The sequence below is a fragment of the Rutilus rutilus genome (genome assembly GCF_951802725.1).
Source record: "Rutilus rutilus genome assembly, chromosome: 3".
Taxonomy (NCBI): domain Eukaryota; kingdom Metazoa; phylum Chordata; class Actinopteri; order Cypriniformes; family Leuciscidae; genus Rutilus; species Rutilus rutilus.
The window spans coordinates 35,311,403-35,322,811 of NC_140211.1; the positions used below are offsets into that span (position 1 = coordinate 35,311,403).

General features: G+C 36.8%; 1 long non-coding RNA gene across 1 annotated transcript; it reads left to right on the top strand.

Moving 5' to 3' along the window:
* The first annotated feature begins 8,332 nt into the window (after nt 1-8,332).
* LOC311287262 lies at nt 8,333-10,575 on the top strand. The gene is made up of 4 exons (XR_014626720.1): nt 8,333-8,471; nt 9,051-9,118; nt 9,259-9,302; nt 10,373-10,575. It is a non-coding gene; the product is annotated as an uncharacterized lncRNA (long non-coding RNA).
* Nucleotides 10,576-11,409: the final 834 nt, after the last annotated feature.

The window sequence follows — 11,409 nt, forward strand, 5'->3', positions numbered from 1 at the left end:
ACATAAAGCAGTGTATACTGCAACGAGAACAGACAAGGAGTTGTAACGAGTTAGCTCAAAGAAATAATAATAATCAATCATAACTTGTTATAATTGATTATGAAAATTTGGATCAGTTAATAGAATTAACTTAATGTAGTAAAATTAATATACAATCAACCCACCTGTTCATCTTGTGAACACTCAGCGTTAATTGTTTATTAATTCTAAGAAATTTTCATTTTCGGGGGAGGGAAATGTCTTTCTTACTGTACAGTACTACTAAGAGCCTGTAGTCAAAATCTAAATTGTAAAGTAAACCTTGTTGCAAGCAGAGAATCAGAACCAAATACGTATTGTGCACAAGGTTTATTAACTAAATCATGAACATAACTAATCCAAACACACATACATACATGCATAGGTAAAATGGTGAGTGACAGAATGAAACCGGAAGCAGGAAATGGAATTATGGAAAAGATTCATTGAACCTGAAAACCTGAAGAACCCGGTGGGGGTCCCCACAGACATCAACCCGAAGAAGCAGCAGTAGAGGCTAGAAGAAGAGAGGGAAGGGCTTGTGTAGAGACCATTTAAAGCCTGAGAAAGTTCCCACCTTTCAGGGTTGGCTCAACCAATAAGAACGCAGGAATTTCCAAGCGGGAGATTCCTCTGTTGGGAGGATTTATGACTCTATCTCAAGTGTGGTTAGACATAGGCGTGGCCATTTGTGTCCATTCATGCTCAGATAGATATAACAAACACGCACTGAATTCTAAGAGAAGGTGATGTACACTAAAGTGGGAGTCATTAATTAGATAGAAGACACAATACCGGTGGGGTTACATTGGCCGTTGGTTGTATCATAAAATATATACTAGAGTATCAAAGACATAGTAGTACACAAGACAATAAATCATTCACACTGGGGTGCATGTTCATTTATAGATCAGTTCGTCCATAAATTGATGCAGAAAATGTCTGTTTTAAGGGCTGCGGGTGTTTTCTATGGCCTTTGCTTTTTCCACGTGACCACATTTTGAACAGCAATAAAACCAACTTATCTGATCGTAGTCATGGTAACCAAGACCCTTCTTGCCCTTGTTGGGGGGGGGGTGGGACCATAGATCCCAGAGTGAGTTTTAAAGATTATTTGATAAGTTAGTAATTGTGTCTGATTTGTCTCAGTCGTTACAGAGTGAAAGGTGAAGGGGCATATAAAGGGTGTATTGATGAGGGAGTGCAGGTGCATCGAGTCAGTAGCTAAGCAAATTTGAAATGCTTAGCTACTTACAAACGTTTAGTCATCCTAAAAACAAACAGAGCATTAATAATCTCAAATACTCAAATAACCTCCCTCCCTCAGTATTTCAGATTATTAATGCTCTGTTTGTTTCTAGGATGCCTAAACGTTTGTAAGTAGCTAAGCATTTAAAAGCTGACAACTATGTCAGTAATGTCCAGTAATGCAAACTATTCAAGTTTTGTCAAATTTTTCCATTTTGAATTGAAAATAGCTTATATCTTATTATAGCTTATATATTTACATTATTTATGTTATAATGTTCGTGAAATTGAGTAATAAAAAGAATTAACAAAGCCATTTAGGCATAAGATTAAGAGTCAGTGTGCATATTTTAAAACAACAATATTATTTACAGTTTAAATGCATTACTTTACTATACAGTATAGATTCAAGTTCTTTTACTATTTTTCTTCCTTTTTCTTTATTCCCTTTAAGTCCTTCATTTCCTTAATACCTTAAAATAAATAAAAGAACCATAATGTTTGTGATAGCATCTCCCCCCAACCAATATATAGCCATTTTTTATACATATTATTTTTATTTAATATAACTTCAAGCTTTGCAAATGATTGTGAGGGATTTTTTCCTCTGTAATCCAAATTTGATCTCCATTTGTCTGATGAGTCACTGCATAAAACCATGCAACATGTGATGCTTTGCCTTATGTCAGGATGATCCAAATTGGTTCCATCAAGTGAATTGGCTAATCGTAAAATGATGGTTTAAAGGGATAGTGTACCCCAAAATGAACATTCATCATCATCATAATAATTGTTTCTCCTCTTTATGTTGTTCCATAGCTCTGACCTTTCTTTTTTCTGTGAAAAGATATTTTTGAAAGTCAGAAGCTTCCAATGACAATTTCTAAACCAAACTAAAACCAAAATATATATACTATATATATTATTATGTATATATATTATGTATATCCTGAGACCCAGAAAAAAGAATTTTTAAAGACCAAAGATAAGTTGGTTTCATGGTGAAACCTCCAAACATTTGGTATCTCTGAAAAGCCCTGAATGTGCTCTCTACAGGACACCCAAGTTGTGACATGTGACATGTACTGTATGGTGTCAGAGAAATTCAATAAAATATAATGTCCACTACAGTGGACAAAAGTCTATTCCTGGGTCCCAGGAGGATATATATATATATATACAGTGGCGGACAGAATTAATGGCACCCCTGATAAATATGATAAAAAATGGCTGTAAAAAAAATAAATCTGCATTGTATCTCTGATATATCTCTGAAGTACATTCCCATTAATATTTACCTTTTTTTAGCACACCAGGGTGACTAGGAACATGAAATTGTCTAGCTATGACTTCTTGTTTCACAGGAGTTTAAATATGACGAATACACAAAGGCCAAATTCCCTTGCTCATCCATCACAATGAGTAAAACCAAAGAATATAGTTCTGATGTGCATCAAAAGATATTTGAGCATCACAAAATAGAAAGTGGCTGTAAGAAAATAGCTAAAGAATTGAAAATCCCCATTTTGACCATCAGGGCAATAATTAAGAAGTTCCAATCAACTAAAGATGTTACGAATCTGCCAGGAAGAGGACGTGTGTCTAGATTGTCTTAATGGACGGTGAGGAGGAGAGTTTGAGTGACCAAAGACTCTCCAAGGATCATAGATGGAGAATTGCAGAGATTACTTGAGTCTTGGGGGTCAGAAAGCCTAAAAAAAATTATCAAACAACCCCTACATCACCACATGTTGTTTGGGAGGGTTTCAAGAAAAATCCTCCTCGCTCCTCCAAAAATAAACTCCAGCATATTCAGTTGTCAGACACGACTGGATCTTCAAAAGGGACCAGATTCTATGGTCAGATGAAACAAGGACTTTTTGGCAGCAAACCCTCCAGATGTGTTTGGTGCAAACAGGGATAAAAAGTACCCCATGCCTACGGTTAAATATACTGCTGGGTCTTATATGTTGTGGGCCTATTTATTTGCTGGAGGTCCTGGACATCTTGTTCAGATACATTGTATTATGGATTCTAGCAAATACCAACAGATAAAAAATCAAAACCTGACGGCCTCTGCTAGAAATCTTATTATGGGCCGTGGTTGGATCTTCCATCAGGACAACGGTCCAAATCAAACATCAAAATCAACACAAAAATGGGTAACTGAGCACAAAATGAAGCTTCTGCCATGACTGTCCCAGTCCCTGACCTGAACCCTATAGAAAATGAGTGGGGTGAACTGAAGAGAAGAAGCCCCAACATGAAATTGTGAATCTGAAGGATCTGGAGAGATTCTGTATGGAGGAATGGTCTCTGATCTCTTGTCAGTTATTCTCCAAACTCATCAGGCATTATAGAAGAAAACTCAGATCAGTTATCTTGGCAAAAGGAGGTTGCAAAAAGTATTTAATAACAGGGAGCCAATAATTATGGCCAGCGTGTTTTGGAGAAAAGCATTTATTTTATAATGTGATTTACCCCCCACTTTCAATTCTTTTACTTCAATGAAAGGTTCGATTTTTTGCGAATTTTTTGAACGAAAGATCAAAAAGATAAACAATGCAGATTTATTTTTTACAGCCATTTTTGATCTTATTTACCAGGGGTGCCATTGATTCTGACCACCACTGTATATATATATATATATATATATATATATTTTTTTTTTTATGTGTGAGTAGCGTGTGTGTGTGTGTACATGTCTGTTATTATTCAACATTTCAATTAATAAAAAAAAAATATATGATTTTACAAATAAACTAGGTCTTATGATGAACATTCTTTCTCTCTCTCTCATTCTCTCTCTCCTAACTCAGCCTCTTTTTTTCATCCTCCTGTCTTTTCCTTGCCCACTGCTCCTCTCTCCGCTCCCTTTGTATTTCTTTGAAATTGCTGGCTATTGCTGGGAGATTCCTATCAGAACAGGTTTTGAACTGAGGGGAGACACAGAGCACTTGTAGAATAACAATGAGGCCATGGCTCTGGCTCTAATATTAACTTATTGAAAGAGTCCCCAGGTATTGTGTTGCCTTTGCTGTCTTTAGCATATGTCAGCATGAATATTAGTCTTTTGATTTTAAAGCCATTAATAATGGCCATGGAAAGGTTAGTCCATCAGAGAAGAGGCAATAAGTAACATTCAGGAGTCTCAGATGTTTCAATTTCGTGTGAGGAGGAGAACGTCTTTAAACTCTGAAATTGATGGGGGATTTTTTTCTGCATAGCTCGGTATTTCACAAATTCAGTGAAAGTATTTTATTATCCTTAGTTTTATTCAATAAATTGTCATTGCATCATGCATAACTGCAGGGAATTGTGTTCACAGTGTTCTGTTATGCAGCACAAGCGAGTTGCTGGTGCTTAGACACACCACTCTCATTTTGCAGAGACTTTTTCCAGACACAAAAATAAACCAGGATTGAAATAAACCCAGTGTTACATAACATCAGACAAATAACTCTTGCAGTCTCTCAGTCTGTGCCTGCCTTCCAATTTGTTGTTCATGATGTTCTGTTAGTTTTGCTATTCGCTTCTTAACAAGGACGCAGGTGCCTTGACGGAAATTCTATTTGATACTATTAATGAGATGATTCCCTTCGTATGAAAACGCAGAAGTGCTTAGGGGATTTTTTTTTTGTGTGTGTGTGTGTGTAGGTTTTGTGCTACAGTCTATTAATGAAACATTATGCACACCACAGAGTTTCTCTGCCATGCTAGGTTAGAAGTGGGCATTGCTTTCCAAGGAAAGGTCCATGAAGGCCCCTAAATTGGGCATCTCTTAGCCAAAACTGTTAGAGAAGAAGGACTACCTAGACGTGTAAGCCAACAGCGAGTGCTCCTGCATAAATCACACTCTTTAGACTTTAAGCCTTCCAGTTAGTGAGCGCCTGTGTGATTTGTCTCCCATTAAGCTTAGTTTCTTGTGTCTATTCAGGCTTAATTCTGGAATTTAGAGGGTCTTAAAGGTAATAATGTATTGATCTGAAGACTGCATACTGATGTTTTCAGTTTCAGAAACTTCAAGACGTCCTCTATGAAGAAAACTCGAGAACTGATTCACAGTCATTCTTTTCATAACACTTCTTTATTGCTAATTATGGGATCGTGACAGCATTCCACAGTCAAATCATTACGGAACCATTGGATTACCAAGAGAACTCCGTAGCGGCAGAGATGAAGGTATTGTGACTTTCCTAGTAATGACAGTGTTTGCCAAGTATAGTCATTGCCTGCGGCAAACTGCACCAGCAGGTTGTGAAGACAGGAAGCTCATTGAGTGATAGGAGGGTGACGTCAATTTGAGAGTCTTTTGGGAGCTATTCCAACCCGTTCTCATCTCAGGGCGTCAAATAAGGCCGTTTTGTCACGTCCTTCGGCGTTTTCTGCCCACGCATATAGCACCCTTTTGCGTATAGATGACACGCACATGGCTTTCAACCAACTTCAATGTAAAACCATCCGCGATGTAATTACACGCTCAGGGCTTCACCAGTCGTCAATTCACCTCAACATTGATCGACTGCACAGACTAAAGACGTTTTCAGGAACGACTTATGTTTGCTCTATGATTAGGATTGCCTACACCTAATATAGGAGGTCATTGTTTTCCATTATTTATCTTTCGAGAGGAGATATTCGCCATTTTCAACACCCTTATCGTCTGTGAGAGACGCTCGCGGCTTAACCACCTCCAATGCAACCCACCCGCGTTTTACAGGACGCAGTTGGACTCGTTAAATATGGATGCTTGGCCAGGACCCCTTGGCGTCACTTTTTAACGCACTGGGTATACCTTTGGCGTCATTTTTCAACGTGCAGGGTATCTGTTTGACTTCTATAGAACTCTGAACCGGAGCCTGCGGCGTTGAAATTTGACGTCTTGGTAACACCGTCCGCAACCCGTCTGCTGTGTATGGGTTGAGGCTACAATAAAATAAAAATAAAAGGAATAGACTACAATAAATGATCTATGCCAGGGCTAGTAAAATGGCGGCCCCCAGATGATATTTATCTGGCCCTCCAACTGGTTTTTGATGTTTAAAAACCCTCGCAATCTGATATCTAAGTGCCCTCTCTGCGCAAAGGTTTAGCGCGTTCGGCAACCGCATTCAGCGGTGAGTTTAACAACGCACATGGTGTGCAACCGCATTCAGCGGTGAGTTTAACAACGCTCAACTGCAGGTAAAACGGCATTCAGAGGTTAGTTTAACCAAAACAACGCTCAACTGCAGGTAAAACTGCATTCAAAGGTGAGTTTAACAACACTCCACGGCGTGCAAGTAATTAGTTTAACCGTTTTCTTGTCATAGGTACTGGTACATAGGTACATTGCTTTAACTAGAGCATGCTGGGTAACGTATTTTTATCGGAGGTTTGTTGATGTTAATAAATATATATAATATGCTACGATTGTGTTCAATTAATATTACATTTTTTATTTTATTTTTTATTGATTAAATCCTCTAAATTAATAACGCTGACGTCACTGTATGGGGCGATCCCAAGGTCCATTGCGATTTCCCACTTGGTAAGTAGAAGAGTTAATTAATTGAGATGGATACTATTCTTAAATTTACACATCTAAAAACTGTTGAATCAGGACAAAAAGTTGTGGTTAGAACCTTTAGATGTGTAAGGTGGCAATTTCGTATGACGGTAAATAATAGAAGGCATTATAAAAATATAGCTTGCTGCACCAAATGTGCAGGCTAGCAAAGTTAGCTAATTGAATTCAAGTTCATTTTTGTCGCATATAATCATGTATCATAGGGGAATGTAATATTTTCAGTATTACATTAGCCCACAACTATTATCCAATATTAGAAATGTTCAGATGAAGAACAGTTGCCAGATTGGTTTGTTTTACAGCCTAATTGTTTAAAATCCATGCAAAATTATATAATTAACACCCAAATAAATCTATAATTAACAATACAAATTAATTCATAACTACAACATTATTGTGGCTCATCACAATATGAAATGATAAATAATTTGTGTGTTCTTTCAGAGGCTATTTAAGGCTACTACAGTGAACAGTGCAACTGTAAAATTATTTTCCATTTCTGTCCTTTGCCTTAAAATAAAAAAATTCCACTTGCCCAAGCCTTTTTTTATCACACATAGAACAACCCAAAACCAACCAAATGGCTGGGAAACTATCCAATCTGGCAACATGAAGAATACTGGTGTAAAATATAAGGTGTTCGATTCTGAATTGCTTTTTTCTCCCTCATCAGGTCCTTCAGTTTTGCCTGCTCTTTATTCTAATCCCCCACCACACATACACACACAGAAACACACACAATAAAGGCACTTTTAAGAGCCATGTCTGTCTTGTGTTTTTCTGTCAAGTATTACTGTAAGTAAGTCATGATGGCAATGGCAGAAACTGCAGAGTACCTCTGGCCTTATCTGAAACTGGCCATTGATTGCATACAGTTCAAGAGGAATGTTTCTTGCATTGTACTCCAACTCCATTAAATGTCCTTAAAATAAAATTGATTTATATATTACTGATGTTTCTAATAATTCAGTGGATTTAACTAATGTCTGATAACTGCTTTTGTTCATTTCAGGTGAGTAAACTTGAAGCTGTAGGATACAAGCCAATTTTATTTATTGGCAAGCCAGATAAAAGGGCTTCGAATAAATGGGTTGCAGATATAATAACCCATCTGCACCCCACTCCTGTCACTAAAATTCTTTTGGAGAAGATGCGGAGGGCCTATGAATTTATCTTGACAAAATGTAAGTAATGTTTTGATTTAGAAATTATGAATGTTTAAAATGTATATTTCTTTGTTAATATGTAAAGATTTTAAATGAAAGTAAACTTGTATTATAGCAACCTCCACAGCAACCGGAGAGTCAAATGGTGCAGCAGGCGGAGAGTCAAGCGGCGGCGGAGAGTCAAACCAAGGAGTCTGAGACTGTATTTGTTCTTAACCTTGTTCCTCTGTCTTCCCCACTCTCTCCAACCTCTCTCTCTTCTACTTCTTCGTCTACTTGTACAACTATTCTTCCTTCACTTTCTTCCAAACTTCCACTGCCATGCTCTAAGTCTTTGCAACAAATGAAAAGGACAAACACCTCTGCCTCTTCACACTATTCTCCCTCTGTCTCTCTTCCATCTCCGTCTGCCTCTTACATTTACACTTCTTTGTGTCAGGAAGGGCCACGTGTGAAGAACAGAAGAAAAGGTAACCTTTTGCATGGTACATCTTACCCCACACTGGTAATAAATTTGCTCCCAGTCAGAGTTGACTTCATGTAAATTTGATTAATTTGGCTAACCGGGTCATTGGTAGCCAGTTCACAGTATTTAGTTATTTAGCTGTGGCCAATGTCCAAGGCCTGTGGTTAATGTCAATCCCTGACTTAAGGTCCTTCCACACTGAGTCTGAAATTTCCGTATGCGTTTTTCCGTATTCGTCATTCGGTGGCTCTGAATTGTCAAAACACCATTCCAAATTCTTACTACTGATCCGAAAAACGCAGAAAATCGAACCCGATCCGATTTTTTTATGACGGCAGTGTGTAAACGTGATTGACAAAACATATTTATTCGTCGTATTTCAGAGTCAGTGTGCAAGGACCATTAAGCTAAGAGGACTTTGGGAAAGCCAATCCTGTACATTTTGCTTTCAAAAACAGGGACAAATTTACTTTGACATGAATGAAAAGGACTGCATATTACCTCACATGTGAAATGATAAATTTGAACTGATTCAAATGGCATCATGGCTTAATAAACTTTCCGTGTCTTTTCATCATTTCAGGTTGCCGAAAATGTAGTAGGCAGAAGGTTTTCCTCTTTGATCGAATAACTGGGGAACGGATAAATGAGGTAAAATGTGTTCTGTTAGGCTGCTTTCTTGTCTAAATGACTGATTCTGACCTTTCAAAGATAATAAAACAATATGTTATGCCCTAATCAGTGATTGCTAAAACAGTTAAAATAATTATTATTCGTGTTTTTGTGTGTAGGGGAAAGCCGAATTGAAAGTCCACTGGTTGCCATGCACTGTGTGGTAAGTCATATTTTATTTATTATTTAATTCTCAGTACTCAGAAGCAAATAGCGATGAGGTGGAGGCATTTGGAAGAGCTAGATCCGGCAGGTAGGCCCTTGTAACCTTTAGGACATGCATTCCGATGATGAAAAATTATGGAATAGTCTTCCGAGCATTCCAAAATCAGACACACTCTCTCAGTCCAGACTAAAGACAAATATCTGGACTGTCTTTAGTCTGGACTGAGAGAGTGTGTCTGAATTTGGAATGCTCGGAAGACTATTCCATAATTTTAAAGACAAATGGGCGAATGATCTACCTCCTTGTCTTTATTTAGAATATTCTATTTGTAAGATCCTGGAATTTTGTGATTAACACAATGGATTGTAGGTAATGAGGAGCTGAACCATTCAGTACTTGCTGAGTAATTAATAGAACTCTAAAATTAGCTGACAGACAGCCAATGTATGGACAATAAAATGGTCCTGATGTGATCTGGTTTTACTGTTTCTAGTAAGTTCTCTAGTGGCTAGCTCTAGCTCTGAACTATCTTATTTATTGAGCCTGCAGCAGGACATCCACTTGGTAATGCATTACAAAAGTAGCAGTGTTTCATGCACGCATAAATGAATCTTTCAGCATCTGAAACTCTTATGTGTCATAATTTAGTTGTTTCCTGTTGTACATGTGTTGGAAATGTGATTTTCCTCATCCCACTAATGACAACTTCATCCCTCAGTTTATCAGAAACATTTTGAAATCCGTAAATTGAGATACATGGCTTTCAATGTACAGGAACTGTGTGGAACATTGTGTAACTAGAGCTGCCAGACAATTGTAGTTTAGTAAAAAGTACAATAGTTTCCTGTGAGATGCAATGTTGTATAAAAATGTGTAAAATGAAAAAACACCGTAAATTGAGTGAATGTACTCAGTTGCATTCCACCACTGGGCTTAACCAGGGTTAATGCTACTTTACCAAACATAAATACATTTCAATGAACTCTCTAAATTTAACCCAACAGTGATTTTGATTTTTTTTTTCTCTGTGTTCTAATGAATTTTTTTGCACTTATGATATTTTACAGTGGCAAAACCTGGGATGACACATGGGAGCCTGCCAGTGAATTCCTGCATGTTATGCCTAATTCCCCACATCCCAACCAGCAACCTTGTCACCTGGACTCAAGCACCCTTAATTTCTTTTCTTTTCTTTTTTTTTTTGTGAGTTTTTTTTTCTTTTCTTTTTCTTTTTCTCTTGCTTTTGTTCATTAAAGTTTTTTGCACAATACCCAGTCTCTTTTTGTGTTTATTTTCTTAATAAAAAAAAACTTTTGCATTTTCATTAACTGCACAACAGCCAGGAAGTGTGCCATGGAGATCATAAGGGAGAACATTAGTGCTGTTTGGCATAATGGCATTCCCAAAGGCATTATTTGTACTATTTTTTTAATTTATTTTTTATATAGTTTAGGTAAGTCTACTTGAACTATTTGTGTGGTATGCCAGCCATGAATACATACCACAGAATACTCCTAAAGATATTAAAATGTTGTAATCCTACAATTTCCGATATTAATTCCTTTAACATTTATAATTATAATTGTAATTACCTATTTATATTTGCCTTTTTACAAAATAATGTAAAATTAATCATGTAAATATATATATTGTTTTTATTTTGGGGGGCAAAGTGTTCTTCAAAGGGAAGAAAATAATGTATTTTCTGGTGGCAGCCTTGCATCTCCTGGGTTTTTTTGTTTTGTTTTGTTTTTTAAGAAAAGAAAAATTAAAGTCTTTAAATAGTTTGGCATATCAATACATTTGGGGAAATTAGTACAAAGTGTGAGTGCAATCATCTTTAAATGTTACAGACGCATTTTATTTGATTAAGAGATTAACTTATATCTGTTTAAAACAAATACTGCATGCTAGAATAACTATCAAGAGTAATTTTCTTTCTGTAAGATCCCTGTTACTAAGGTAAGGTTACATAGCCTATCTTCAGTCAGAACTCGGAACTTTTTATTTTTATTGCAGAACTTATACATAAATGATCATGGAAATTAAGTGTTGTTGTATATCTTTCAATGAAAAATAACAACAACAAAATAAATAAATATCC